The 26,309-nt window shown below is 45.7% G+C and overlaps 1 long non-coding RNA gene across 1 annotated transcript in view; it reads left to right on the top strand.

The window, feature by feature from the left end:
- Positions 1 to 3,818: 3,818 nt before the first annotated feature.
- Positions 3,819 to 26,309, top strand: part of LOC311438152 — a 120,474-nt gene continuing 97,983 nt past the window's right edge. Inside the window, exons 1-3 of the long non-coding RNA XR_014693945.1 lie at positions 3,819 to 4,377; positions 23,667 to 23,750; positions 23,961 to 24,111. This is a non-coding gene — a long non-coding RNA (uncharacterized lncRNA). The remainder of the gene's footprint in view (positions 4,378 to 23,666; positions 23,751 to 23,960; positions 24,112 to 26,309) is intronic.

Here is a 26,309-nt window from a genome sequence, read left to right as displayed (position 1 = left end):
TTAGATAGGCAGATCCAGAAATGCTGCAGAGATGAGGGGAGGTTTGGAGTGGCTTCCTCATGATGTGCGCCTGGCAAAGGGCTGTGTGAGCCCTTTGTGTGAGGGTCTGGAAGACAGAGGCCATCAGCTGTCCTCTGAGGGCGGGATAAAGTCCTTACAGCATCAGGAGCAGATAAATAAAGAATAATTTGGCATTTGGACTCTTTTCTTTCTCTCAAATACTTTAGGAAAACTAGGAATTCCCCACAGGGATGCAGGTTCAAAGCAAACTGCAGGAGGCCGTTTGTCACATGGCTCACAGCTTCACTGGAACTCATCAATGGAAATTTTAAAAGGGATGGAGAAACACTTGGAAGAGAGCCCACCAGAGTTAGTTTGTAGCAAAGATGATGGTTTGGGCTCAAGAAATTTTCAAGTTGAAAAACTTGGGATCTAGGAGAGCTTTCTGAGGAGGTACTGCTATACGCTTGCCCCATCCTCCTACCTTTTCCCTAGGTGTCTAGGGAAAACTTGACTGATTGATGTTAGAGCAGGACATCAGGTGAGACAGACCCATGGTGAACCCAGTGTGGCCATTCCTGTAACCTTACTGCTGTGTTTTCAGCCAGGTTAATGTTACACACGTTCTCATTTCTGTGAGTCCTGTCTTACACCAAGGCCTTACTGGTGGCCACAAATAATGGGAGCAAAGGCAAGAAGGAAGTTCAGGAACTTCTCTGTCCATGCTCCTGGTCTTTGACAGGATCAGCTCGACCTAACCTGTACCTGGCAGATGCCTTTTTCTGGCCTGAGAAACCTCTGCCATCTGTCTGAGAACTCTCACAAGTGGTTTGCTGTTCTGAGCATCAGAAAGTGTTTCATAGGCCTCAACCTCTTGTTCTACAGCCTTGATCTATTCTCTTTACTCTGTCCTCGGGGAGCATGAAGAGAAGAGAATGACACTTTCAACTAACCTTCAACTACAACCAGAAATGTTTACCATTTTGGAAGATCCTGGACAGAGACAAGAATAGAGGAGAAAAAAAAAATCTTCCATGTTGTAGGATATGTGACCTGTTGTAATACAATATTTGGGGAAGAATTGTGTGGCTTTTATGGGAACTTGGTGCTGAGAAGGTCTTATATCCTTTCTGTCTGCTGGTGAGGGAAGTAAGAGGAGGAGTGTTTTTTGTTTGTTTGCTTGCTTTTCTTTCCTTTTTTTTTATTATTATTTAAAAAAAAAAAAAAAAAAAAAACTGAAAACCTGGAGAATTTTTAGTCGCCCTATCCATATCGCTGTGATTACTGTCCTGTTCAGTGTGAGCTGTTACACGCTGCTTCCCCACAGACCCCACTGCTGCTCAGTGTTGTGCAGGTCTTAGCGTTAAGGCCAGCCAGACTCAGGATTGCTCATGCAACCTTAATTCACCGTGATCTCATCTTCCCTTAACCTGTCACAAACTATTTTTTTTTCTACTAAACCCTGTCTTAGCTAAAGCAGAGAACGATGGCTCTCTGTTACGGAGCAGCTATTTGAGACACTTGGCTCCTTATTGTTGGACGCACAGCCCCAGGCCTGAGCTATTGTGCTCTCTTCAAACCCTCCAGGGTTCTTGTGCCCATTGCTGCCCAGTGAGTGAATGGATGGCTGAAGGGAAGCAAAGAGCCAGGAGGCTGAGTTCCTGTCTGAAGTGCACCTCCTTTGTCCAAGCACCTTACCTTTACACCACCACATGTCCCATGGCTCCCAGCAGGCCCCCAGGGACCGAGCCGTGCTGAGCACACCACAAGTGACGGGTGAGGGAAGTGACAGGGATCACACTGTCAGTCCCAGCTAAAACAAATGGCTTTCTCTTCTCTCCCCAGCCTTCACGCTCCTTTCTCTCCTTGCAGACAAAGAAGGCAGTAAATGCTCTCCTTTGCTGCCCAGCATTGACTCATACCTCGAGCACATTCATTATGGTGAGGCAGCGCTGTTGTGGAAGAAATGTCAAGTGGCTATGTAATTAAATACTGCCAGCAAAAATATATATACCAAATGACTTCCCAGGCCCTCATGCTTCACAAACCAAACAGTATGGCACTTCGCAAAGGAATCTCATTGATTTCAGCAGAGGACGAGTTTCTCTCATAATCTGAGTCAGCCTTGATGTTACTGACTATAAAACAGCATTCTTGGCATCTGTCTCAGGCTCTCAGCGGGGATATGTGCAATTTGAAGTGACGGTCTCAGACATTTAAATCACAGATCCTTGTCCCACACAGTAGATGAAAGAAAGTGAAGACGGGCAAAACTAAGCTGTGACACACATGCTGGCTGGCAGGGTGGGCTGAGGGAGACGGGCCAGGTTCTGCCCCCACTTACCTGCAGCGCTCCTCTGCCTGGTGTGACCCCTCCTGGAGCTGGGCTGGCTGAATGGGACGTTTGTCCTTGAGCAGCCACTCTTCTCAGGGAGTTATTTAATACTAAAACCCATTAATTAACAGAGATAAATGGAAGTTTTCAGAGATATCATGTACTATAAAGAGGCAGATGAGATCCACACCCCACGCAGTAGCCCTGCTAACTGCAGCTGGCTGGGTAGCCTGAGTGGGGTACTCAGCTCCATCCACTGCAGTGAAACTGGTCTGAGACCCTCAGCTGGGGTCTGGTTTGTAAAATGGCCTTCAAATGTCACCAGTTGTGCTCTCCATCCTCTGACCCAGCACCCACTTTGCTTTCCAGTCATCTCTGTGCTTCAACATTGGCTCTGTGTCCTAGTAAACTCAAGGACCAAGCTAATTTTCATGTGCAGTGTTTTGTTTGTATATCTCGTGTATGAAAGATCAAAGGTGGGCTAACAAGGCTGCTCTTTTCCCTACTATCTTCAGCATCCCTTTGGCTCACTGAGATATTAAATAAGTATGACAGTACAGACCAAACACTCTTGGTTACCTTTTGGGCACATACTGGATGGACTGAGGCAGACAGAAACCAGATCGACATGCCTCTTTCTTTTTCCTTTTTTAAGGAAAATCCTGCAACCAGGGAGCAAGGATCTAACACACCAGAGTTTGACCTTTGTTGTTGTTGTTGTTGTTTCTATAGCAATTAGCTGATTTCCTTTTGGTTTGTCTTTTATCTGGTTTTGCATGTCTGTTCCGTTTTCCAGAAAGTGTCTTTGATTTACAGTGTGCTAAAGATTCTAAAGGAAATTACTCCCTTTTCTTTTGCCTATTTAAACTGGTTAATGTGTTTAAACATCTTCTCCTCCTGCCAAAGGCAGTGTAAAATGAAGGTTTTGCAGTGGCGTCCATGGAACGACTCACTGCTTTCATGTGCATACCCAAGTTTACATAATTTCCCTCCATCAGTTATAACCTTCCATCATCAGGAATGGGGTGATTTAGGCATGCTTCTTTGCCAAAAGAAAATCTGAAGGCTGTTGCTCACAGGATCTTTTTTTTTTTGTCATTTTACCCCATGGCCAATGCTTAAAAACAAAACAAAACCTACTGCTAGGCTACTGAAATCTAGAACATCTCTGATGTAAGTTAGAGCTAGGGAGGATGTGTCAGAAGTTTAGAGAATTTGAGGAAGAAAAGGGGAAAATGAGCATATTTTTGCAAATCCCTTTGTCTGATCAGGGGGGCTGGAAAAATACTGTCACTATTTCAGTGTGCTCCAAATGAACTTTAACTGCTTACAAGTTGTTTTTTTTTTTGTTTTTTTTTTTTTTTTTTTTTAACGTAAATTAAGTACAACTGCTCTTTGTGATAAGTACAAATTGGAAATATATGGAGGCACTCCCTTGCTGGTGCTCACACCTGCAGCAAGTTTCTAGGAGGTATTAAAGCAATTCATCTCCGGCAGAGTAGGAGGGTATTACGGTATTTCTCCTGGAGAGGATGTGGGGGGTCAGTCCCCCCAGAGGGCATTTGCATCCTAAAGTGACTGATTCTGCTTGGGTCTGGTCTCAACCAAGAGGCATTTGAGAGCACCCCGCATTAACATATGTGCATGTTCAGTCAGATTTGAGCCGGCAATTTGCACTTTCCTGCGATAAAGGATGGAGAAAGGTTTCACGCTGAGGGCTGCCGAGCACCTGCCCAGGTAGGAAAGATCAGATTGTTCTTCAGGAGCTGAATGATTTGCTAATGGGTTTCAAGCACAGGAGATGGCTGCACCTGGCTACCCAACTGCATATTTGCATTTCCAAGAAGAGAAGAGCTCTCCCTAGCCCAGAGGGAAGATTGGTGAAATTACCTCCAGTTGGAAGGGGATCAATGCATCCTCGATGTGATGACTTAGTTTGAATTTGAGAAGGTGAGGCAACATGCTGTGTTCATCCAGGACTTTTTTTCCATGAATGCAAACTGAGAATGCAGAGCGGGCATCCTGTGACCAAGCCTGGTGAGGTAAGAGTCTCCAGGCTCTCAGTTAACCCCTGTGGAGTTGATTTTTCTACAGCTTTTGAGCTTAAAGCAACGACATGAAATGTCCTTTTATTTCCGTTGTCTAATAGACGTCTTTACAAACCTTTGAAATACCGTGGTCCACTTTAGATTTTATTTTGCTAGGTTTTGGCATAACCTGGCTTGTGTCAAGTGTGATTTCAAAGTGATGGGGTAAAATCCAGGGTGCTCATCGTTATGGACGGAGGTTTCTTCAGGCTGGGCACCCTCCCAGTCTTGCAATGCTCTGAACCCAACATTTTGCTCCCTACAGAAATGTGCAGGTGAGCTTTTGGGCAGCAGGAAATGAGCGTGCTTGAAATCCTAAGAGATTTTAAGGTGTCTGTAGCAGGGTTGCAAGCACAAGCATACATACACACACTCAAGTGTGTAAAATGTAATCCCAGTCACACAGTATACACCAAATAAATGCCAAATAGATACATTTATGTCCACAAACACTATAATAAATTGCTAAAAAAAGCAAGGCATATCAGGATATATAGGATGTAGGGTTATGTCATTACAATGTACTTATCACCAGCTGGATGTGATAGATAGCCATGTAAGTAGATCTTGTTTATTAACTCATACTTGTGGTATAAGGCCACATGAACACAACGTATTCACAGCCACATAAAATCTCTCCCTCTTATCAGCTCCTCAACTCACTTCCCATCTCAGCAGAAAATGTCTTGTCTCTTACTGAATCCTTCTGGCTCACTCTTCTTACTTAGGGGAATGTTTCTGTCCTTTGGTTTCCCGGAGGTAATGTGAGGATAGAGCTTACATGAAGCCACTCAGCATACAACCAGACCATGGGGAAAAAAGGCTGACAGTTGTTTGTTTGTTTTGTTGAGTTATGTTGTCGATTCCCTGGCTATCAGTGAGGAGTGGCAATGCTTAAGTTATACTTGTGGAAATTTTGTGATTAGCCTGATGTTTGCCCTGTAAGAGAAGGGGAGCAAAGCACTGTGGGGACTGCCAGCCTGGGCCTGTCCCAGTCCTCCAGGGAGGGACCAGGGCAGGCTGAGGGGGGGGAACAAGCCCCTAGAGGTAGGGATCTGTGCTTGTAGCCTCAATACAGTGGCTGTTAAAAGGTGGATGACAGTCCACTTTCGCACTTGATTTTATTCTCTCTTGACTTCTGGTGGTGCCTAAAGGACAGCTCGTCTACACCTGTACAAGTGTTATTAGTTTTTTATTGCTGTAACAAGTCAAAAAAGTGCAAACGTTGAAGGCTATGTGACAGCAGGAGGTTTTATGTAGTTCACAGTAACCTTTTAATATCAGTTTCTGTTTCTAAGCCCTTTCTGAAGCTGGTTTGTTGCTAATATCCCCATTATGTCGTGGGAAACCTGAGGCACAGGAGCCTGTGAAGGTCTCAGACCAGGCCTGATAACAGAACTAGAATTAAGACTTCAGAGCCACTGCACTACTAAATAGCTTACAGAATAGCTGATTCAGATGAAAGATGCTTGTCTAGTTCACTGATTTACACAATCATCTGTGACCCTGACGCTGTAGGACAGATGATGCTATTACTACCTCATAGTAAGGAGATATTACAGAGGCTTTGTCAGGCTCATTTTGGCCTGATCCTTTAGTCAGGAGCATTCAAGACAAAAGTAATTTGTGATTTGTTCCTCCTAGGCAAATTACCATTAAAATCTTTACATCTTGTTCCCTGTGAGGAGTGGTGGATATGCAGTATATTTCCCAGCAAAGCTGTCCTGAAGCATTTTAAGAGAATTTAATCCCTTCAGTCCCATCTTTAACTTGTTTTTCTAAAGGAACAAGGCAGATGCAATTGCAGGAGCCATACACCTGCAGTCTCTTATCTTCCCCTTGACCTTTAATAAGGAGGAGCCTCTCTGATGCCAACTGGAGCTGACAGAGGGGGAGAGATCTCAGAGGTACTTCAGTCTTGAGTTTTTTGTGGAAGTGGCAGCAGAAAGAAACACTATGGGGACCACCACCAGAGATTCCAGCATGACCTTCCCAAATTCAGGCAGGGTAGAGGGTGGTAGAAAGGGGAGGGTCTGAAGTATCATGAGCTTGGGAGAAAACATGGACTGTTACAAAGGGGTGTAGTGAATGCCATTCAAGACAACCACACAGCTGTAGTTCTGTTCTCATGGACTACCTTATTCCCTCTTCCAGCTCTCCTGTGATACCCATCTGGGAATCATGAAATCCAAGAGAGTGGTAGGGAAAGCTGAGAAACCAGGAACCTGCTCTAAATTCCTCTAAATCTTACTAAGATTTTGCTGTGCTGCAGTGGAGAGATGTGGAACAAAACCTGTGTGCTCAGGGAACTCAGGATTTTCCTTCCCAGGAATGTGATGCATCTTCCATGATGCACATCACTGGGACATTGCTGCCTTTAACACTGCCCTGCCAGCATCCTACAGGTGAGGACCTGGCCTTTCACCTTTAGCCCTGAGATCTCCTGTGATGGTGACTGTCAACTCCCTCAGTGGTCCGTCCAGGACTGATTGCAGCTCCTGCAAAGGGGCTGGCTGGAGGAAGGAGATAACATGACCCACAGAGCAACTACATGGAGCCATGGTCCCAGACAAGATGCACCGGTGTGCCAACACCCAGCTTGTCCCACCTTATGTTCATCACTGTGCTCTTCAGTGAGAGCCTCAAGTGCAGCTAACCCTTGATAGTTGCATGGTTAGAGGCAGACAATTGCTTGTGGCTCACAAAGGGTTCTTGGTTTGGTTTTTAAAATAGGAGGAGTAATAGGGAAAGTCTCTTGGCCAGACTGTCTTGGGCTGTTCCTTGAATGCTGTGAGGAGGTGGTTGTCTTTTACTAATGAAAGCCCTAAGGAAACCTGGGCTAATAAGGAACTGAGGGGATCTTGCTGTTTCCCAGTTCATTGCATGGTCCCCACAGCTCGTGTCTAGTGCACAACTCAGTGTGGAGAAGCTCATGCTCCTGGGGAGAAACTGATCCGTCTGCTGAGCAAAGTTGCAGCCCTCTTAACTGACTGGTAAAGCTTGAATTACACTGACACAGCCTCCTGGTTTTGCCCTTTTTTCTCTTTTTCACCCAGTGCATTTCCATGAGATGAAAGCCCAGTAAGTGACACTCAGCTGCTATCAACTCTGTTTTAATGTGGACTTTTCTGAGAGGCAAAAAAAAAAAAGCGTCTCCCAAGGTCATTAGCTGACAATTGCAGCCTGTTTGAAAATTGCTTGCACTCTCTGCTAATTGGTCTACCAGACCTGTTCATTTGTTAATTTGATGCCATTAGGTAACCGGCACATCTCTGCTGCAGATGGAGGGAGGCAGGGACTGAGGCGGCTGTTTTGGTCTCTCTCTTTGGTTGGACCTGCCACCCTGGGCTAGGTGGTATAAAACCTGGCCGGTGGGGCGAAGGGCACAGGCTGAATGAATAAATTGATTTAGGCTGAGTCAATAGCTCAACCTTAAAGTAATTATTGCAATTACTTAGGTTGGCCTCCAATTGACTGTTTTTTGAATTTGCAAAGTAAAAGGAAAAAAAAAGATGTTTCAGGGTTAAATGAGTGCTTTATTCGACCAAAAATGCATTATGCATGAGTCCTATAAATAAGACTGAAGGGCTGGACTCACAGAGTAGGAACAGATACCTGGCCTGACTCTCTCCTCTTTCCTTTCACTACATGGCTCCTTGTTTATGAGACAATAACCTGGGGTGAGGAGGTGGATCCTTGAGCAGGGTGCCTCTGCTGTGGGCTGCTTTCCACCTCTGCTGCTGCTGCCTGTAGGAAACATGAGGAGATGGGGGGGAAAAGGGGAGCTAGCTCTGCCCTTGGTCTTCTGGGGCTGAGCCCAGGAGGGGAGCACAGATCCTGGTGTATGGAGAGACCATGTTGTGCCCACCTCTGGATGGTCAGGCTATTTTTGGAGGAAAAAGACCTTGAATTCAACAGGGAGGGGATTTGAACTGAGATTAATGCCTGAAATGCTGCAATAAGAGACATCATCTGTGTCTGTGAAGGGTGCCAAATGCCCTGAAACTGTTTATACATTTAAGAGTATTTGTTGAGCGCAAACCAAATTGTTCTAGGTTGGTCGAAAGAGGATCTTTTAACAGCTTCACTCTGATTTTTTTTTTTTTTTTTTAAATAATTCTTCCCCTATGTCAGGTCAGCCTCCTACAGTTTGTACTGCTGCACTAAGCAGAAACACAGCCCATCAGTAAACTGGTGTTACTGGTTGATGATATCTTGGTGTTAAGAACCTGTAGCAACTGTAATTTCTTTAGTGTGGAGAAGGAAGATTAACTGAAGATTAATTAGCTTGGCTGGTGGGACCCACCTGGGAAGGGCTCAGTTTCAGCCCTCTGGTGTTCTCTGATGGTGGGGAGAGACTTGTGCCATGGTCAGAGCCAGGGGTCAGCCAGAACTCTTTTGTTCCTCCACTGTCTGGCAGCTCTGCCTCACTTCAAACAACAGCCCTAGGACCAAGTACCATGTTGCCCATCCCAGCAGAGTCTCCCTCCATCTTCCTGGTAGCCTTCATCCCCAAAAGACTGGGAACACTTCACTCCCCAAAATAATTACCTTAAAAGCACCTGCTGCTTTCCACACAGTGTGTTTGAACACTGCAGTTTACTGGTGCACAAAAGTCTTTGCTGCCTGTGCCCCATTGCATCAACAGCAGTGGATGAGATGGAAGAGAGGAGTTGTATCCAGGTATGGGGGTGCAAACCTACTCTCCTCTTCCATCTGAGGGGCCTTGCTGATGGCAGCAAGTGCAATGACTTAAGAAGCTGAACTTAGAACAGTTTTGCTTCTTTTAAGTCAGGTGGAAAAATTACTCTCATTGTTACAGGTCACTTGCAGTTCCTTGATTTTGCTGGCTGAACTTCACTACCAAGCACTGGTGCCTTTTTCTTTCCTCCCTGTACATGCACCTCAGAAAACACTTTTTGTGTGGGGCCCAAGTGTTGGGCCCTGTGATTAAAGCAGATTCCAGGAGCATCACCCCAGGGTGGGATGTGTAGGAGACAGCAGGTTCTACCTTAGGCCAAGTCAGGTCTGAGCCAGGTCCATGCTCAGAAATCTAGGGGTGGGAAACCAGCTGAGCACCCTGGGGAGGGCCTGGCTGTGAGTGGGCAACCTGTGCTTTGGTGATGGAGAAGGAAAACAAGCAAAAGCCCATGTAATTCTCACCAGACTGGGGCTTTTGCCAGCACCGCTACGTTAGTTGCAAATCACACCTCATCACACCTGATGGTCACAGCTAGGCTGGAAAAATCTTGTTGTCTTGACCCAACACAAGGAGTTGGAGGATTTAGCGGCCTCTTCCTTGTTGTGTTTTGAGAATTTTTTTAAGAAAACACTTTCCTTCCATGGGTGATTTCACAGGTTGGGAGAAAAGCAGCTGTTGGTGGTTCACAGCTCAGGTTTCCCTGAGAAGTGTAAAGTCTCAGCTGGACACTGTGATGATGGATTTTATAGATTTCCCCTCATTCCCTCCACAAGCACCAGGCAGCTAAACCCAACAGTGAGCTACAGTGCGTTTCTCTGTGTTTGACTTCTCCTTGAGATAATCCATTTGCCTCTGTTCTTTGAAAACTTACTGAATAAGCCACTTGTTTCACACTAGTGAGGAAATAACACTTTGGGGGCCCCTTTTGTGCCTGTCTTATGTATAACAGAAGCGTGGAGTTTTATAAAGTCTAATAAATACCCAGCTCTGCCAGATGTTAGCTTTCCTTTTTTCCCCCTCCTAGAAAGGAGGTCAGAAATTGAGTTCCAGACTTCAGCTGACTGCAAATAAAATGGGACTGTTTCTAAGAGACATGTTGTGACAGTGTAAATTATCACATTTTAGCTGGTGTTAAATATAGAAATGCCACTTAAGAGGGGATGTATTTTGTTCAGCGTCTGATATTTGTCTCATCAAGACATCCTTGTGAGATGGTGTCTGTTTATTATCTTCCCCCCCACCTCCTTGCTTTATTATTCTGCTCTGTCTGGGGACAATGGTTGATGAAGTATTTTCTGTGTTTTTCAGTGCTTGAGAGATGGGGGGCAGATCACTGCAGTAGCCTGTGGGGGCTGACTAAAAAGCCCACTAAAATTTCCCAGGTGGAGAAATTCCCACTTGCAACATCTGCCCCTTCCTCCTCATGGGGAAACCCCTGGGTTAAGTGCAGGGAGCTGAGGCAGGTAAAAGATGCCAAAAAGGCTGTGCAAGTTCCTGGCCTTGTGGCTACAGCTGGGGTTGAGGAGCTGGAAGGCGCACAGGAGGCGGGGGGAGAGACAGACCCAGTGAGGAGAAGTGATACGGACCAAGTCAACAGAGCCAGGATAAGGAAGGAAAATATTTCCCTTAGGTTGGAACAGGCAAAACTCACTGGAGTGAATGGTTTTGAAGTTTGTTCAGTTATTTTGGCTAAACCTAGCTCATTGATGGATCTATTTCCTTCTCCCATTGGAAAAGCATGTGTTTAGTCTCATTTATAAAATTAGAAAGTGCCATTTTCTTTATGGTGTGTGCTCTCCTCTGCTTCTCAAGAGTGGTAATTGCATGGAAACTTGCATGGTTTATACCTAAAGGAATCTTAATTTTAATACATACAAAATTACGTCTATTTAAACCTCATTTAGTTAGAAGCAGTGCAGTTTTCCATCAAACACCTTTCCAAACAGAAGCTGGCTTTGCACTTAAAGTGGATTCTCAGTTGTAACTTTATCTTCTCCACCTTGGACTCTGCTCCATTAAACTTAATCACCATCATATCCTATTACCCGTTCAGTTAATGAAAAATAGTTTTCTCCAAAGGTAAAGTGTTATAATTAAGGGCTCTGTACAGCCACAATAGCTTTTGTGCCTTCAACCTTTTTTCATTTTTAAAATTGGTTCATTCTGTGCAGACCAAAAGGCCAGAAATGCTTATGATACAAGCTACTTCTGCTCAGACAATGAGCAAAGTAATCAGTTAAGATTACACAGCCACAGATAACATTTCTTGCAACAGGTTCTTGTCCCTGCTGTGGATCATCAGTCAAATCTGATAAAACTTGCCACTTCTTGTGCAATGCTGGCCTACTTACAGCAGTGTTGGTTTTATTCAGAATGATACCAGGCTGCTTTTAGAGCAGCAATGAGACTGATGCAAGATGGGGCACGCAGTTTGGCCAGAGACAGTCTAGCCCTGGGAGATGAACTTGTCTTCCCCTCAGTCCTCAGCACCTCAGGCATGCTGGCAGTGTACAGAGGTGATGGTTCAGTCCCAGCTCAGCTAAAGTGAAATAATTTGACTATTCACTATATCAATTTTTTGTCAAAATCTGTTTTTGGCCTACGGACTAAACTCAATTTGTATTTTCTCCCTCAGCCCCTAAATTAAAAAAAAATCCTGCATGGAAAATTCCCGATCTGTGGTAATAAAAATGTTCTTGTGTATGTTCTTATGATGCACGTCCAGCTATATAAATATAGATGATTTGTAGCTCTACACAAATAAAGCGGGATTTTCAAAAGCAGTCTAACTGCTCCCAGCCTAAACTACTCGGAGTAAAAGCAGGGAGAGTTTATAATTAAATTCACTGGGAGCTGTGCTAGACCCCTGCTGAGTGCTTTTAAACATTCTTCTCCTCAGACTCTACTGGGAGAGAAATATACTGTATTTATAGCCATCTTGTTTCAATATAAACATGTCAAACTGTAAATCTGATGCAGAGATGGGCTCAAGCTGAAAAATTAAGATCCAAATTTCTGATGCTCTCTCTTTCAGATCAGCTCCTTTGTGGGCTTTGGGTTTGAGGATCTGGTGCTAGTTTCTAATTTAGGTCCAGCTTCCTTCCTCATGCTGGGAGATGCTTGCTTAGGCCCTGTCCCACCGAGCCCCAGTTATACTGCCTGTACTGGATAAGTGCCCAATTTCTCAGCTCCAAGGTGCTCTCCCAGCATGAAATACCCTTTTTCAGCATGCACGTCCCTTATAACCTTTCTCCTGTTCAGAGTATGGTTACTCATTTCCTTTATAATGGGAGCAGCGTGTACCTGCCTTTGGTTTCACACTTCTGTTCTGCCTGTCCCTGTGTCTTTATGCCCTGTACAGAAAAGAGTCTAATAATATAACAGCAACAACAAAAATAGTATAATGGTTATTATTAGCACCAGGCAGGTTTTGTGCTGGGAACAGATCGGTCTGTGAAATGGGCTGTATGCCATAGCAGAGGGCGGTCCTCCTGCATCCGTGTGCTTGCAATAGGAGATGGAGTTTGGAGAAATGCGAACCCAAACCAAACAAACTTTGGCTAATTTGGAAGGCAACAGCAGCAATTGGTGCATTGACAATCCCAAGCTTGTTTAAGCATTAGATCTGAGGAAGAAGGGGTGGGGGAAATAAAAATGTTACCATAACGACTGAGACGTGAATGCTGTTAGCATCCCCACAAGGTGCAGGCATGTGTTCATGACACATGCATCTCCTAAAAAAGGTGTGTATACTTTGCAGATGTTTTCTCAGAGCAGGAGATGTCCTAATAAGCAGGTACGTTGTTCCACATGTTTAATCATGAATGGCAATGAATGCCTGCTTCAATTCTCCTGACCCTTTTTTCTTCACTCTTGACCTTTTCCTTTCCTAGCCTGTCACACATAAAGAATGATTATTAAAAAAATAAAAAATAATATAAAAAAGAAAAGATGATTGCATTTGAGGGAGAAGGGGGAGTTGGGAACATAAAGGAGTGGGGAAGCGTGTTATGTAGCATTTGTTTTCTCTGCTGCCATTTTATTGCTTTTCTGGGCACCCTGCCAGAGAAATGGCGAGTCGCACTTTAATTAAAGAAGGCTCTGTGTGCACTCCAGCTGTTCCTCATGTGACTGCCTGTCTATGGGCAAAGCGAAGGATGCTCCCGCCAGCTCACCCCAATCAATGCTAACCTAATTCCCGACCACACACTGTCAGGCGTTCGTGCGAACCTGCAGCCTTTTGGGCACTGCCTGCGAGCCAGTCGCTCAGCACCACGTCCTGGTCCCTGTCTACTCACAAATCTGCTGGTAGAATCTGGCTGTGGCATTGCCAGGGGCGCAGGAGTGTCTGGGGCAAGGTGTGGCTTTGTTTAAAAATATTTTTCTCTGCCTGCAGCGATGTTTGTAACCCATAAACAGATTGTGCTGCCTGGAAGGAAGGGCATTTGGGGCTTGGTGGTGGAAGATCGGGCCCCCGCTGAAGTTTCTGGGAAAGCAGAACTTGGCTGTGGATGAATGACTAATTTTTCAGCAGTAACCTAGATCTGAGACGCCCGAGGCTCAGGGAAGACCTGTGTTTTTCTTTTCTTTTTCCTCCTCCTGACTTTGGAGAAAAATAAATTCAGCTTGAAAAGAAGAGACCAGCTATATCAATGCATCTTAGCTGAAAATCTAGCTGTGCTTCTGAAAGGTGCTATATGGACTCAACATCTATGTTCAGAAAATACTAACAGAGCAAATCTGCATAACAAGAGGGAAATTGTTGTGATGACCCTGTAAGAAAACTACCATGTCATCCTGTAGCTTATATGCTTTTAAATTAATTTTGTTGTCCTCTGAACCTAGTTTCTCGTAGAAGAAAAAAGTTTACTGTGCTAATGCAGGCAGTATGGTCCCTTAAGAGAATAGGTTGGATGGGGCTCTAATTTGTGCTACAGGGCCATGTTCAGCCCCCTGTCAGAGTGAAGGGTGCTATGATGAAGGTGATGTTTGTGACCACTGTGAGACTGTTCTGCTTCCCCAGGCAGATGACAAGGTGCCTTTCTGTGGGTGCAAGTGGAGGCTGTGACTTCCAGGGAGGACTAATGCAATGAAATCCTATGCTTCTGCTGCAGCCTCTCAGTGGCATTACAGCCATTGTGAATGTCACTTCCTTGTGCTAATTCAGGTGTGAGGTGAAACATCCGAGCGTAACCTAAAGCATCCCCCAGATGAGGTGTTTATTGTACTTTCAGGCACCTCACCTACTGGTAACATGAAGCTGCTTCCTCCCACACTGCTATGGAGCTGAGCCTCCTGCACTGACCTGTGTGAGACCTTTTTTGGGAGCTTTCCAACACTTTTTCCTTTCATAGCCTGTGAATTGTTCCTTCTATGTTGGCCCGTCTCCCTGCACACCTAGCTCTATTCACATGGTTTATGGCAGTGGAGATGAATTGGCATAACACACCGGGGAGGGAGATTCAAGACAGAGCTATTATGTTGCTGGAAGCCAACTTCAAAGCGGAGGAGATGGGCTGGATTTCCTCCCCCTTCCTGCAAAAAGGAGAAGTGGAGGCAATCATGACAAAGGGGAGATGTTATCTGAATAGAAACACAGATGTATGGGTGAAGGCTTGATGTGCAGGTTGGGATATTAGAAGTCCACCTTGCATGTGTTGTCCAGCCAATACAAGCTTGCAGAAGGCCTCGAGGTGGCTGAAAAACTGTTGATGTATGTCAGTGTCCCTTAAAAAAAAAAAAAGGTGTGTGTGGGGGGGGTAGCTTGGTTCTTGCTGGCAGAAAAGACATGCTGCCACCTGTGGATAGCTCCTGACCAGTAGCTGGGGGCCTTTGTGCAGTGTTTTGTCTGTGTTTACTGTGGAGCCCAAGTGAGGTTTCAGGCCCTCTGTTTGCACACCCAGCAAGTTGTCATTGTTGGATTTGGGGTTCCTTCAAATAAAGCAGTGTTTTTCGCAGGTAGGGAGGTAAGTGCAAGTCCTGGTGTTAGTGGCCCAGAGTTTGGCCATGGTCACCTCCTTGGCCTGTGAGCTGGCTTCATGCTCCTGCTGCCTGGGAATCCAGGGAGCATGGGGCCTTTTTCCTTTGCACACAAATGCTGATTTCCTCTCAGTGACACCATCTGTTTGCTTCCTTCTCAGCTCTTCTGTGAAATAACTGATCTGCTTTCTGCAGTCCAGTTTCTCTTTGGGTGATGATGTTATAGGAGTCTTTAATTTCTCTGGTGCTGCCTTTCAGCTCATTACCAGATCATTTCCTCCATCCGTGCAAGTTTATTTTACAAGAAAACTTATAAATTTTCCCTTTTCTAGACTATTTTTTGGCTTGCTAGGCACTTTACCTTTTTCTTTACTTACATCTGAGTGAAGTTTGTTTGGCCTGGCTGCTTTGAAGTATAGGCTTGGAAGCAGCAACAGATTTATGAGCTAAAAATGATCTGGGTAGAGTTGGTGTTTATATAAGAGGCCCTTTGTTCTGTGCATCAGGTGCTGGGGAATATGAGACACTTGTTTCTTGTGCAATGACATAGGTTCCTTATTAGCAGAATTATCTCCAAAATGTGTCTGGAGATGGCATTCATAGCATCCTGGTTTACTTCTGATGCTTCTCATAAGTTTTTCCCTTCTGCAGCTTGGATACCTCTTCTCCTGGTTACAGGCAAGCTACTGCATCTTTTGGCAACCTTTATTACTTTGGGTATGGCATTTTGTTGACTTCCTGTAGCCAGTGGTTGCCAGTATGTAGGCCACCCTAAGGACATAGCTTTTACTGTCGTTCTGTTGTGGTCTAGCAGGCGCCCACATCCTATGGGCATGCTGGGCTTTGAAATAGGGCTGTGTCATCTTGGCGTAATTGTTATTTGCAGGGGATCTGCTTCTGGTGTCTGATTGTCTCCACTGGGTAAGGTTATCTCTGGATGGTCTTCCTCTGCTTCCTCTGACTTTCTGGCATCTCAAACAGTTGTAGCTGAGGGATTTTCTTGATCTAAGCCCTGCTCCTGCAGCCATCCTTGTGAGCTTTGTCTGCCTCTGAGCAGTTACCAGAAACTATCTCCCTTATGTCCTGAGATGTACCTAATTTCACATGTTGTGTGGTTCCCACCACAGCTTGGGTTTCTGCTTCTTGGTGTATTTTTTTTCATACAGCATTTGATGACCAGATGCAGGCTTGCCCATCTAAGCACAGCAGTCTCTAGCCTGTGGCATTTATTGTAGCTGGCTGCTTGGCTTGGCACTTTCTTAATTCTGTTTCTTTGATCCTCTGTTGGGCTAAGGCAAATTACCTTGCATGGGAAACACAAACATGATTTTCAGACTTAAAAATCCAGGCTTGGAAAATTGACTTTTCCCAGTGGAAACATGGGTGTTATAGGAAGGTGGGTGTATAGGTTTCATTCCAACACAAAGTTAGGATGTGGCCAAGCTATGTACCCAGCTGGCAGCTTCAGCACTCCCTTTCTGCTCAAAGGTGGCTGTTTTCTCTGTTTTTTGTCTGTTTGACACAGAGGAGAGCTCACGAGGGTAAGTGCAATGTAATTAGTTACACATTGCAGGGAGAGGGACAATCTTTGGTACTGAGGGGTGGCGGGGGGAGGAAGAAGGGCGCTTAGGGGAACAAAAAGTAGGCAGAGGTGACTCCGGATCAACTCAATTTATCTGGCTAATGCAACTTAAAGGCCTTCCAGGTGGGGTCATAGCCATAGCTAGCTGAGGGCACATCTCCATCAGAACAGAGCTCACCAAGGTGCCTCTGAGCAGGCTGGCCTGTCTGTTCAGCACAGGGTGACATGTGGGATGGCTGGGTCATCCTGAGTGTCAGGACCTGTTTAGGAGGGCAGTGTTCTGCTTGGTGCAGCTCCGGGCTAACCAGTTTTCTCCCATGGGGAGCAGGAATCTCAGGATGGAGGCATGTCCCATCACTCAGCATAGCCCTAACACCTGTTCTTCTGATCCTCCAGATCATTTTCTACAGCTGTGTCTTATAGAGACCAGCAATATCTGAGGGTGAGCATATGGAACTGGAACCAGCTGGGATGACCATACCAAACAGAGTGAGCAGCCACCTCTGGACTTCCTATGGCCAAAATGAGAGCCACTGGCTAACATGGGATTTGAACAGTTAGGTGAAATTAAAATCAGACCCATTAAACAGACCTTGTTTAGTGTCAGCAGAGCTTGGTCTCTTCTCAGTGAGCATTATCTCAGAGTTGAAACATGCCTGACTCTATGGCTGTAACATACTGTGCCTCTTAAAGATTAGTGGCACTGTTTAGCACACAGCCTAAAGAAACTGCTGGATGGCTTCCTGCACAGGAATGATGATGCTGCAGGTATGGTGAGGTGGCTCATAAAAATCCACGTGTGGCACAGTCCATCAAAGCTCATAAAAACACTGTGTAGGACAATAACACTTTTCTCAAGCAGGGCAAGGCAGCTCACTGGATTCCCATCCAGAAGGTGACTTGGATACTGATCTGTCCGTGCTTTGAGCATGGTGCTTCTGGGGTTGGCCATAGTTTGTGCTGTGGTACCAGCCTGATGCTGGTGGACTTGAGGAAGCTGCACTGGGAGGAGAGTGATGGGGAGCAGTGATGTGCTTAGGGAGTGAATGGATCTGATAAATATGAGCTGTCTTAAATCTCTTTCAAAAATAGTTAAGCACACTAGTCCCTAAAATACTGATAATAGTAATAATCATAACTTTTTTTACCTGAATACTGCCAGAACTTGGTGGTGCTAGGTGCTGTACTAACAAAGAAAAACCCAGGCTCTCCCTCACAGTCTGTATCCTGTACATAGGATTAGAAGCAGCAGGCAGGTACGGGACAGATAAAGCCTCACAAGGAGGCAGTAATGTGATGACAGCCAGCAGAGTGGGCTGTGGTGGCACCTTAGCAGTTCAGGAAGGATACAGGTTTTTGGAGGTGTTGAAGCAAAGAGAAATCTGAAGGATCTGCTGAGAGCAGGATGTGGCAAGCAGTGTGGCTGAAAGTGGCTATAGAAAACTGCATGGCAGGCTGAGCCCTTAGAGGTTGCCTCTTGGCCTAGGGATAAGTTGTGGGGAAAGGAGATGGGAAAGAAAAGTGGCCTGTATTGTTGATGGGGTGGGGGGACAAAATATGTAGGTATGAAGTGTGAGTATTGTTTCTATGCAGCAACATTCAGAGTGGCTCTGAAAAGGGTGAGGGTTGTATTGACGAGTAGCAGAAGAGATGATGCTGTAGTAACTGATGCTAAAAGTTGGGCTGCTCTTATGGCCTTTTCCATTAATCTGTACAGCTAAACCTGAATGGTATCACATGGACTTAACCTGGAAGGTTTGGCTTGGTGGTGCTGACCCTGGAAAGGTGATCTTGAACTTTGGTGTGGAAAGAAGAGCGAGGCTGTAGTCTGTCTGAGGGCCTTTAGCTAGGTTCACGCTGGAGGGACAGTGCAAGGTTTTGTTTGAGCAGGTCTGGAGTCAGGATTGAGCCAGGATTCATCCACATGGAGATGATGGTTGAATTCATGTCCAAGGTGGAGGTGGCATCAGAGGCAAACTTCAGTGAGACAACACAGCATTGAGGGCAGAACCCAGTGGGGCCCTAATAAGAAGGTGATGAGAGATGAAGAGAGCCTTCAGAGAGGTGGAGGGAAGTGTGAGTAGAAATAGGACAGAAAAATATCATGGAAGCTGAAAAAAAATAAATCCTTAGGAAGGCAAGATGATTTAATGAGGATGGGGGAGTGTAAGGAGAATGGAGGTGGAGAGCTGGATCTGGGACTGTGAAGACAGTTATCTGGAAGCCAGGCAGTCTGTTTGGCCAGAAGTTTTGGTTTCTGTATGTCTGCTTTTGATCTCACTATGAATATAACTAAAATATTTCCATTTTTTTGGCAAAGTGGATGTCCCCAGACCATACAGCTGCTCAGTGAAGGCAGTTTTGTTATCAGGATGGTGGCCAACACTGCAATGACAGTATACAGCTGTTTGGGGCCCTGCAGTCTTGACTGTATCCATCACCTGCCTTAGAACTGGTCCCAGCTTGTGTTGCTGACCTACTGGAAGCCTCTGCCTTATGCTGAGCTAATGTTTATCAGCCTGGAGGCTTTGAATAAAATAGTTCTCATTCCAGTGAACTTGGATGTTTTGACAAACTTTGGTTTCATCCCTAAATTTCTGAGCAGCTCAAGCCACTGATGGCTTTGGCATCTGTGAGCTGAGCATGAGGGGATGATAGAGTATTTCTTCAGTTGGTGCCAGGCTATTGTGGTGGCTGATGCAATGTTTTGGCATCTGAGATATAGAAATGAAGGTTTGTGTTGCAGGACTTGGTTCTAACAGGAATTTTAAAGCCTTAATCTTTTTTTTAAATCCTCACTGAACTGGCAAAAAACCTCTGAGCACTCCAGGAGTTTTTTCACAGCTGGGTAAGAGATGAGTTGATGGAGACAGAGCTGGAGGAGTTCAAAGTGCAGCACTTGTGGTGATTTTTCACCATGCTGGATTGCCTCTCTGCTCCCTTGGCAAGAAACCCAAACTGTGCTGCGCTGCCCCCACAGCGGAGCTGCCGGTCCCTCCACGTGCTGGGTGTGAGGGAGAAGTGTTCACACTTTCCATCCAGTGGGGAGCAGCAGGGAAGGTGAGCACAGATGCTTCAGAGTTTAATGGGATAATGGATTTGCCCCCATTGCTCACTTACAGTGCTAGTAATGAAGGGAAGGAAATTCCTTGGGCATGTGGGATCTCTGAGCTGTGGAAGAAACCGCAGTCCTGGTCCTTCCTGCTTCTTTGTCAAAGTCAGCAGGTGAACCATTGTTTATAATACAAGTCAAGGTTGTGAAGCTAACATAAATGGAGAGGTCAACACTAAATACATCAGTGGCAGGTCTGTCAGAGAGTCTAAGAGCAGAGGGCTGCAAAGTCTCTTTCTTGGGAGACAGGCCTGGGACAGGAGAGCAAATGAATACAAAATCCCTAGCAGAGCTGCATCGCTCTGATGGCAGGGGAATAACCTTTTAAAAGCATGGCAAGATGCACAGGTCATGGTGGGTGAGATTATGGGCCTCCTACTTTTCTGCTGGTCAGGAAGCTTTTTTTGTAGCTCTCAGATGCTGCTACATCTGTCCTCCCAAAGCTACAGTGGCCTGTCACATTGGATGCTGCATGCTGGATTTGGATGGCATGACTGTATGATGCCTTACTTCTCACTAAATCCACCAGCAGATGAGTTTCCTGAACCAGTAAATTAATGAGTGCCTGTTATTATAGGTGCTACAACCACGTCTGGTTCCAGTGAGGCTTGAAGGCCCAGCTGAGGTCAGGACCTGTTTCCAGCGAGGTGCTGAACACACACAGCCCTGTGACAGCAGGCTGGGGCTTCAGAAAGGAGGGAGTTATCACAAGTTGTTCAGTACATCAGTGCTGGGGCCATGGAAGGCAGAATGCAGTTGTCCTGAGATGCCTCAGTGTCCTCTGCTCACCCACATTGCCTCCTCTGCCCAACTTGAACAGATACAGATGTTCCAGTTTTTCTAAAACCTTCAAGATTTTCTTATGTATTTAAGGTCAGCATATACTGACAGCAGTTGAAGGCAATCCTTTGGCCATTTGGGCTACACGAAGTTATTTGGGGGGTGTTGTTCCTTCCTGTGAAAGCACCCTCACAATCTTTGTCCTTTGCAAGATGTCTGGTCTGGTTGACACACTCAAAGGAAAACTTTGGATTGGGGAGGTGTTCCTGTGCTGGGGAGGTGAAGTAGAAGATCTCATCTGACAAGAGGAGAGAGACGCTGCTAATTTTGGAGAGCCATGGTCCCCCCACATACTCAGGGGCCTGTGGAGCTCCCCCAGACCAGCCCGTTGGGGTGTGGGGCCAGGCTGTGGTGTGGAGACACCCAGTCACTGGGACTTCTGGCTGCAGAGCCCCCAGGAGCAGAACGGAATAATTGTGCATGTCTGCATGTGCATCCATTTTAGTCTTTTTACATGTGTTTCCCAGCTTCAGAGTGTTCCTGCCCTCTTCTCAGCACAATATTTAAAGGCAGTAAAGGGGAGCTCCCAATTCTCCATCTCTACAGGCTCCTCCAAAACCTGCTCATACCCTCTCTTGTTCCTGAGAAATTGCTGCAGAGGAGACTTTCCTTCTCTCTATATATATTTTCCTTTTCCAATAGGAACAGTCCCTCATTGTTGGGTTTTAAAATAACCCTCTTCTGATGAAGTCAGCCTCCTGTATGCAGCACTGGTTGGTCTCTGCACCAGTGATCTGTGCTAAGGAAGCGATGCGTTTCCCACCGCCTGTTGCTTTTCCTCTGTTTCCCAGGAGCTGTGGTCCATAGGGCAATGGATTGGAAAGGTCTGGCTCAGAGGCCATTGAATGGTGTGCAGTCCACAAACAGGAGGATTTTGGACCAAGTCTTAAGGGAAAAGGCTCGGGAGGGCTTTGGAGGAAGAGCCTCCTGCCAAGGAGAGCAGCAGTAGCCCGAAGCTGGGGCTGTCCCTGAGCTCTTTGTTCCTCTGGGTGGTCGGCACAAAGAGGCTTCAGCATTGAGGAGCTGGCACAAAACCAAGGAGTGGCAAAATGCAGTTAGTTCCCCTGCTTTTGTCCAAGGAATGTCTGGCTGCCAAAGGAAGTTTCCGTATCCTGCTGCCTGGGTTAGCTGGGGCTTAGCTAGTGTTTGCTAGTCCACTGGCTGCAGGCTGGGAGGTTTGCTCCTTCCTTTGTACCCAGATGGAGAAGGCAACAGTCAAGTGTTTTCAGCTTTTCTGGCTGATTCATGCTTAATACAAAGCTGGCTGCATGGGCCAGTGTCTTAATATGAGTGTTCTGGGCGTTTGCTTTGCTTCTTCAGGGGCTCAACTTGCTCTGGAAACCGGGTGCTGTGGGTGGGAGGGTGTCCTCCAGGAAATGCCTTGCCCTTGGGGCTGGGGCTGTGTGAGCTGCCTTGCTTGGGAAACAAATGTAGTGTGGGGAAACAACCAAGGACTGATGTTGCTGAAGACACAAAAGGCAACCTTCTTCCTCATTCTGCTTTGGCTTGAAAGACTTGTGAAGGTGATCTGTAAATAACCTTTTTATTAGGTGAGAGGAGGTCTTTAGCCCAGATCCTTTTCTTGTGGTGAAAAGGCAGTTTTGCCCATGTGCAAGGTGTGGAATTGGGACAAACCATAGCACAGGCTTTGTAAAAGGGAGCTATGGAAAAATCTGGAGACACATGAGATCTAATGGCAGTGTTAGCAGGGAATTACTGTCATGTGGAGAAACTTCGTGCTGATCGGTGCAATTAGCTGTTACCAAGATGGTGTTTAAGCTGTAAAAAGCATCCGTGATAGTGCAATGGGCAGAGGATTGTGAGGATGGAAGCAGGCTGTCATTAAAATGAAGATGAAATTATAGGATGTGCTTTATTTCAAGTTCATACAGTGACAGTTTGAAGAGAAAGTTTCCTACTTAGGGAAAGTTTGGGGCTTTTTGTTTTTGTTTATTTTTCTGATAAGTCAGAGTTTCTGGTGTGAATCTGTGCGTTGAAGACTATAGCCTGAGGGCTGTCTTCTACAAACACCTTTCTGGCAGTGCAGACAGGGCTTGGGTCCATTAGAACAGAAGTTGCAGGCAGCAATTGTACTGGATCAGCCCAACATAGGACAAGCATACTTAATCTTAGATGTGTGCGTAATATGGAAAAAAGTGAAAACCTGCCATTTGTTTGTCAAGAGCATCTTCTAGTCTGGGGAACGCTCTGCTCAGTGGCCATGTTTCATGCAGAAGAGGAACCAGACAAGCAACAGCACATGCAGAGAAACTCTGAAACATGTTGTTTGGTATAAAAAGCATGTAAGACATTTTTTTTTTCCATTTTCTAGAGAGAATTAACATAATAGAGATGTCACCTTTCATCAGTCAAATTTGGTGGCAGCTAAGCTCAGGGGTGGTAGCAGAGAGATGGGCATGGGAAAGGTGTGAAGAATGCTGGAATTTGCATTGCAGGGAGGAAGGGATTTTTTCTGTGCATCTGGAGGAGTGAAGGGCTGTTCTTCCAGGCTTGCTTCTGCCAGAGATCCTGACAGATTTTGGGCTGGACTGAGGCGCTGGGGTGGGCACAGGGAGTAGTTGGGTGTGCGGCAGAAGTTGCTGCCAAAGGAAATGGAACTTTTTCTTTTTGGAAAGATTGTCAGGGTTATTTAGAGGTAGGTTTAACATGTTTTCCCTGCACTGAGGGATGCCTCTTCCCGGAGGATATGCTCAGCTACTGAGTAGGAGGGACACATCCCTGCTGGAGCTGGCACTGCAGTACATCCCAACCCTGCCAGAGATGCCACTACTCAGCAATCCAAGGGGCACTGCAAGACAGAATTTGATATCCTATGTATTTAATATCCTATATAAAATGTTACATTCTCTATAGTGAGAATTCTGTGCTAGGTATGTATAGGTACAGTGTCTATCGCACTTAGCTTTGCTCTTACTTGTTGCAGACTCATAATTTTGCAAGGTACTGTATGTTCTGCTCCTGTTAACTTAAGTTTTGGCCTTACCTGCATTTTGTCGCCTCCTGGGCAGAGCCAGCTGCTGCGAGGTGTCACAAGGAACCGTACAAGCAAGAGATGCTCACCAGGAAGACCTTGTCCCCAGGGCCTGGCCATAGTAAGTCCTGGCAGCCCCAGCAGAGCATTTGGAGGGGTCGTGCAGGGATTTTTGGACACCAGCCCTGCCCTACTTGCCCCTACGGAGCTGATGGCACCAGAGCTGCTTCTCTGAGATATGCTTCTCTGGGGCAGGTTTTGTTATCTGTGCCTTGGCATCAGAGCTTGCCACAGGCACAAACCTGCGGCCCTCCGAATTGTTGCCCCCAAGGTTTTCAGCTGCGCTTGGCAGTGTGGAAGCTGCCTGCAGTTCTCAGGATGTGTCAAGCGTCTTTTTGTCTCGTTACAAGAGCCTCTCTTACCCAGACAGCAGAGCTGGGCAACATCAGAAGAGCACGAGGCTGACTGGAATTAACAAGAAGGTGAGGAGAGCAAAGCTCTGTTTTCTTCCTTAATTTTTTTTGGAGAGATTTCTGAAATGTTGTCCCAGTGTTCCAATGAAGGATGTAATTAACAAGGGGTGAGCTCAGCTTGGCATCTGTCAATGCCTTGAGAAGAAGGAGCTGTGAACAATCCTGTTAAAGCTGCACATCTGTGAATAGGAGCTAATGCAGAGTGCTGGATCTGCCCACTTGTGGATGCCAGAGGTTTCTGTCATCCCTGGGCCACATTCTGATATTGCCTCTGTCCTGACTGCCCCCGCCCCCCCCCCCCAAAAAAAAAATATATATATACATATATAAAAAAAAATTAGGCTGAGTCTTGGCATTTTCCAAAGGAGGTTGGATTAGAATGATTGAATTAGAATAAGACCTGGGGCTCTGAGCATGTTTTATTTTCTTTCCCAGGCTTAAAAAAGAAGAGAGGCAGAAGATAAGGTTTTGGTATGGGGGTGGCTGGATGGGGTAGTCTCCTCAGCGCAGGAGATGTGACGGTACCTATCTCTGCCTCTACCCTTTTTTCCTCTTGAATCATGCATAGCATCTTAAAATCTCTACAGGTTGTTTAGGTCAGGGTCTGGCTTCATGCAGCTTATGTCCAAGCACAATTTCATAGTGCCTAGCAGATCCAGGCTGGTACTCTAGGGTCCCCAGGGTGGATGTCTGAGGTGTCCTTCTTTGGTATATGGACTGTCACTTACCCAGTGCTTGGGTAAAACAGGTGGCCCTGACTTTTTTCCTGTTCTCTGATCAGTCCCTCATCCAGGATAAAAACAAGCAGGTGCATCCATCTCTCTTCCTGCAGTAGGCTTCTGTTAGCAAAGCAGGGAGCAGTGTAATAACCAAACTTCCCAGCTCAAAACCAGCCAGTTTTGACCAAGTTCTAGCTTGGCACTCACTTTCTGAGCAAGAAAATGTCATGGCTGGGAAGCTGTTCAAGCCAACCACCTCTTAAACAGGGGGCAGCTCCTGAGTCTGAAATTGCAGCTGGGAATTTCCTTAATGGAAAATCAGTGATGAATGTAAAACACAGAGATCTGCTTATCTGAAGTATGTCACAATCCTGTCCTACCCCCTGCATCTCCAGTTGTGATAACCAGTCTCTGGAGCGTATTGTGCTCAGGGTGACCTTGAGAAAAGCAGTATTGTGACCTTAGTGCTATGCCCAGAACAGCTCTGTGCCTGCCAAAATAACCCAGGATCTGCAACACAGACCAGAAGGTGTTGCTTCTTGGTAGACCTGGCAATTGGCTTGAAACCTCCTGTTCTGTTTGAATTTCATTCTGGCACAGAATGTTCTTTTTTAATATTATTTTTCTACCTGATTTCTAAATGGATAGTGTGTTTCAGTTGTGTTTTGACAGGTAGGTGTTTTTATATAGTGTATATTTGCAAGGACTGGCTTTCTTATGGATTGGGCTTATCCTGCTGTCGTTTTACCAGAGTTACTACAGGCCTGCTGTATTTTTTTTCTTGGTGGTTGCATAAGAAAAATGTTATTCAGGACAGGACACTGGCAGAACATGTGACATGATTTGTGAGGTTAAGGTGAAGCGTTTGATGATCTCTTAGCTATTTAACCTGAAAAAGATGTCAAGCCTGTCCTCCTACCACTGCACATGACATGTATGAGAAACTGGGGAAAAATGGCTGTAGATCCGCTCCTCTACAGACAGCTAATGTACATAAAAAGGATTTTTTTATTATGTATTTGCATAAATAAAGGAGAGACAGCATTGCTGGTAGGTAGTACCTGGCTGGCATTTACATCTGTCAAGCCTAAATGAGAGCTGGGTGTTTATGAAGTGGAATGATTTAACATGCCAGTCTTCTCTCAGCTGTCATCTATTTCAGGAATTTCAAATCTTTCTAAATTAAGCTTATTTCTCTTTCTTGCCTGGCTCCAGAGTGGAGAAAACTTTACTGGAATAAACAAATAATTAATTTTACTAAAATCACCCTGGTTGTAGGGGGGGGGAAGGGCCAGGGCAGAGCAGAACGACTACTCTAACTCAATTAAATATCCACATGGACAAGTGGAAGAAGGAATAAGAGGGAGGCTGAACACAGTTACCCAGCACCCCAGATGTGCAGAGCAAACACAACTTTCACAGTGAGGGATGGCTGGCGGTCAGCTCCGCATATCAGGGTGAGAGCAATTGTTCAGCCTGCTGGGAAGC

The sequence above is a fragment of the Aythya ferina genome, assembly GCF_964211825.1.
Source record: "Aythya ferina genome assembly, chromosome: 5".
NCBI lineage: Eukaryota > Metazoa > Chordata > Aves > Anseriformes > Anatidae > Aythya > Aythya ferina.
This window is presented reverse-complemented; position numbering and strand designations above follow the sequence as displayed.